Source organism: Scylla paramamosain, chromosome 25, assembly GCF_035594125.1.
Source record: "Scylla paramamosain isolate STU-SP2022 chromosome 25, ASM3559412v1, whole genome shotgun sequence".
In the NCBI taxonomy this organism is placed as follows: domain Eukaryota; kingdom Metazoa; phylum Arthropoda; class Malacostraca; order Decapoda; family Portunidae; genus Scylla; species Scylla paramamosain.
The window spans coordinates 3350001-3355000 of record NC_087175.1 but is presented as its reverse complement, the minus strand read 5'-3'; the positions used below and the strand labels follow the sequence as shown (position 1 = coordinate 3355000).

Here is a 5000-nt window from a genome sequence, read left to right as displayed (position 1 = left end):
CCACGTAAATAGATATATAACCCCCAAGATGTCTCAAATAAGACTTAAATTAATTATGTGCAGTCCCGTTCAGAGCGTCTCCCACCACCGCCACCACAATGAGGACCCAGACCGAGACTTTCCTTCCTGCCCACTTGTACGAGTATCTCTTCCCCAACATTTCTCTCATTTTCCAGGGTTTTTCCGGCCATTTCAAGGTGTTTCCAAGACTAAAATGCGTAGATTGTAGTAATAAGAAGAGGAAAAAATGAGGAGTGTAGGAGAAGCAGGAAAAAGGAAGGAGGAATGAAGGGAAATAACGGCGGAGTGATGGTAGTAGTAGTAGTAGTAGTAGTAGTAGTAGTAGTAGTAGTGAGAGGAGGAGAAACGAGAAGAAAATGAGGAGTACAAGAGGAGAAGGAAGGAAGGAGGAATGAAGGGAGCGCAGAGGATTTCATGGTGTAGTGGTGTGGTACTGTGGTGTAGTAATAGGAACAATTCGCTCCCCCGTGTGTGTGTGTGTGTGTGTGTGTGTGTGTGTGTGTGTGTGTGTGAGGCAAAAAAGACCGAACTGCTGGCTGGATGGGTGATTACTCAAAATTACTCATAATTAAACGTCACATCAACGTCACGGAAGGATGAGCAGCGGATTATCTCTCATAACGACACCTACATATTGTCTCTACCTAGCTAAGTTTACCATGAATTTACTCTTATGATATGCAAAGAATAACATACCAATAAAGAATTAATATTCTATTACACATTAAATTCCCAGGTAAGTAATGATATTCAGTGGAAGTAACCGAACACCACAGGACACCAGCTGGTGATGAAGTGTTACAGATGTGGTGTAGCGGTGTGCCCTTCTCGTCCGTCACACGCCCACAGAGTTGATGCTGCAAGTGCTCAGAGCAGCACCCCCGCCCCACTGACCAGGTCGCAGCTCACGACCTTAACGGCGAGCAGCACACCTCTCCGCACCCCACGACCCGCCACCGGGACCCAAGACCTGCGGATTGGTGCCCGCTTTGTATATTATATGTACATTCATGTATATTTTGTACCATATGTATATATTTAAAAAATGTACTATAATGTTCAATAAACCTGTAACAATAAACAAAAAAAAAATGCCGGACATGTTTATAATGTTTATTATAACTAAATTTATTTTTTGGGTATAGATTCATCGAAACGGGAGTATTCTCTTTCGTGACGCAATAAGAGAGATGTCACAGAAACTGTAACAGACCAAAGAAAATGTGATATTACGAGGGGAGACTGCGGCAGCTTTTGTTCTTTCCTCTCGGTCCAAGGCAAAAAATATACCTGTTTTCTCTACGTAACCTAAATATAAGGAAAGGTTATGTCTGTGAATGAGGCAGTATGGGGAGAGAATATTACTTTCTGCATAAGAAGAGAGAGAGAGAGAGAGAGAGAGAGAGAGAGAGAGAGAGAGAGAGAGAGAGAGAGAGAGAGAGAGAGAGAGAGAGAGAGAGGATTATTTTCCTTTGCATCAGGTAGAAAGAGTTATTTTCCCTACATAAGGTATAAATGTCTCCTTTCCACTATGTCAAACTCAGCTCTCTCTCTCTCTCTCTCTCTCTCTCTCTCTCTCTCTCTCAAGGTAGTAGATAATGTTAGCGTTGACAGGCGTGTAACAGGCCAATCATTATTCTGTTTAACGCCGTATTGATAGTGGTGAGCGCAGGCAGGGCCATTTGTCACGCGTTATCGTTATCTATCGCCCTGCTTGTGTGCCGTGTAAAGAATGGTTGGCTGGAGTAATTATTGAGAGAGAGAGAGAGAGAGAGAGAGAGAGAGAGAGAGAGAGAGAGAGAGACCACAACAACTCTCTTTCTCTCTCTCTCTCTAAGGTCTAGTAAACTATCAATTCTCTTCATAAAACGAGGCTTAAAGTGTGTGTGTGTGTGTGTGTGTGTGTGTGTGTGCGGCAGCCAAGGAAAGGAGAGAGAGAGGCGAAAATAACATTACATATTTAGTTAGATTACTTACCTGGGTTAGATTACGTTAAGTTAGATTACATTATTCCTAAGTTGTTACAAAAAGGTTCCAATAATTTAATTTCCAAGTGACGATCGCTGGTGGGCTTGTGGGTACGTGGGACGGGGCGGGGCAGGGCGTCAGTCACTCCCAGACAGAAGGAGGGGGTGCACGTGTTGTCTCTGCTCGTGCCTCGTGCTGAAATGAAAGCCGTGGATGATTCGCGTGAGTGCTGAGGTATTTAAATGACTTTTGTATGTTTGAGTCACGTTTGTGTGCAAGCTGTGTGTTGTAGTATTAGTATTTAAATGGGTATGTGAGATAATCTGAATATGTTAACGGTTTTCTTCTTTCTCGCTCTCTCTCTCTCTCTTCCTTACATTACCCATCTCTCTCTATTTCCTATCTATTTCTCCTTATCTCCTTTCTTGTTATCTCCTTATGCATTATGAGAGAGAGAGAGAGAGAGAGAGAGAGAGAGAGAGAGAGAGAGAGAGACTTTAACGAGGCAAGCTGAAACAAGGAGCTATCATTGGCTGGCAGAGTTAAGGGGCAGTCGCTGATTGGCTGGGAGAGTCGCCGCGCATCACGTGAATGCGCCATGTTGTGGGTTGAGGCGTCTCTCTCCCCCCTCTCTCTCTCTCTCCCTCTCTCTCTTTGATGTGGGAAATGTAGCGAGTGTTTTTGAATAGAGCAGTGAATGGAGGGGTGTGTGTTGCAAGGAAATACAGAATACAAGATAATTATGTATTGTATGTATCTCTCCCATGTATTTCTGTGTTACTGTGTTTGTTGAAATGTTTTGTTCTCACCAGCATCAGTGTTCAAGGGGCGCAGAGGATCGTTGTAGTTAGGTTCCCAGTGTTGTTTTTCTCCCTCGATGCTGCTGCGTAGTGAACTTGTAAATAGGTGAATCGGGGAAAAATGAATGAAAAATTGAGTTGGAGTTTCGACTTTTTTTTTTTTTTTTTCTACATTTTCAAAAGTAAAAAAAGAAAAAAATATTGATGTCTGTATTTACACTTTTTTTTATTTTCGTTTTCCTTGATGCCCAAATGAAAAAAAAAAAAAGCGTCTAGGTAGTCAGTTTTCCCACGTATTTCCTCTCGTTTTTTTTTTTTTTTTTCCCTTGATGTTTCCCCCACAAAATGAATAAATAAAATAAATAAAATAGTTAACCTTTACACACATTTTCCTCCCCCTAAGACGCCCAGACGAAAAATAAAAAAAAAAAGTCAGAATTTGCACTAAAATTTTACCAAACGTTAAAAAAAAATAAATAAAATAAAGAAAAAAAGTTTGGTCAGCATTTGCACGCATTTCCACGCATCTGCACGCAATTGCACGCATCTCGGCTCCCTTGGCGGTCAGTGCATTAGCTCCCCTCGCGGCCAGACACACCAGGACAGGTCGGGTCAGGTTCAGGCAGGACGGAACAGAGAGGGAAGAAATGCTTAGGTCAGCTTGTTCAGATAGCAATGTTGTGTGTGTGTGTGTGTGTGTGTGTGTGTGTGTGTGTGTGTGTGTGTGTGTGTGTGTGTGTGGGGGGGGGGGGGAGGCGGGGAGGGGGTGAAAGGCCTTTCTTTCTCGTTTTCTTTTCTTCCTCTTCTTTTTTCTTTTTCGTGTTCTTTCTTCTTTTCTTCTTTTTTTCATGTTCTTTTGTTCCTTTTCCTTTTTTTTTTATATATGTTCATGTTCTTCACCTTTCTCCTCCTCCTCCTCCTCCTCCTCCTCCTCCTCCTCCTCCTCCTCCTCCTCCTCCTCCTCCTCCTCCTCCTCCTTTTCATTTTCAGTTTTTTTCTTTTCACTTCATTCCTTCTCCTCCTCTTCTCTTCCTCTCACTTCCTCTTCCTTGTTTTATCCTCTTCCCCTTCGTCTACTCCCCTCCTTTTTTTCTTTTTCCTCCTCCTCCTCCTCCTCCTCCTCCTCCTCCTCCTCCTCCTCCTCCTCCTCCTCCTCCTCCTCCTCCTCCTCCTCCTCCCATCACATCTTTCCCTCTTCCTCTCCCTCTTTTCTCTCTCATTCTGTCCCCCCATCCTTCAATCCCATCACCACTTTATCCTACCTTCTCCCCTCCAACCCTCCCCCCTCTCCACCTCTCCCTTTCCCCCTCCCTCCATACATCACCCCCCCGCCAAGTAAGGTAGGAATTAATAGGCTCGAGCAGGTAACTTTTTTTCCCTTTTCTTTCATTTCTTTCCTCTCCCTGAAACTTTAAAACTCATTAGAAATATCGGAGAGAGAGAGAGAGAGAGAGAGAGAGAGAGAGAGAGAGAGAGAGAGAGAGAGAGAGAGAGAGAGAGAGAGATTTGACTGGAAGGGAAGGACAAGATTGGAAAGTAATTAAAAGTATGAGAAATAGATAGATTGATAGATAGCATAATATGATAGAATTTATAGATGAAATAGATGAATATGTATTAAGAAAAAAGTAGAGAGAGATAGAAGTGGAGATGTGAAGGGAGAAGCAAATGTGGAAATAGATGTACATAGAGGGAAACGAATAAAAATAGATAAGGAGATGGATAAGTATGATAGAAATTAAAGGTAAAAAAAATATATGAACGTAGAAATAGATAGAAATAATAAACGGTACTAGAAATATGAAGAAGAATAGAGATTAAGATATATAAAGATAGAAATTATTTAAGAATATAGATGTATAAGTAAAAAAAGATATGCAGTGGTTGAATTTTTTATTTTATTTTGAAGTTGAATGAAGGAAAATGTAGGAATGCATAATTGAAATAAAATGTGTAGTACTTGGAAAATTTTGAGGCATAAAAAAAAAACATAGATATATTTTCGTAGTGAACTAGATAAAATATTTCTTATCTTCCTCCTCCTCCTCCTCCTCTTACTACTACTACTACTACTACTACTACTAAAGAAAATGGTAGAAAACGGGAAATTTTACCGGTAACTGAGCCAGCTTTAATGGGTTTGGAAAAATGACGAGTTTTTCAAAGTATAAAAGTAAAAAGAGAAAAAAATAAGAAAAAAGAAAGAAAGAA

At 41.2% G+C, this 5000-nt stretch overlaps 1 long non-coding RNA gene across 2 annotated transcripts in view; it reads left to right on the top strand.

Moving 5' to 3' along the window:
* Nucleotides 1-2007: 2007 nt before the first annotated feature.
* LOC135113433 (uncharacterized) overlaps nt 2008-5000 on the top strand; it is a 96769-nt gene continuing 93776 nt past the window's right edge. For both annotated transcript variants that reach the window (XR_010274834.1, XR_010274833.1), the window contains exon 1: nt 2008-2223. This is a non-coding gene — a long non-coding RNA (uncharacterized LOC135113433). The remainder of the gene's footprint in view (nt 2224-5000) is intronic.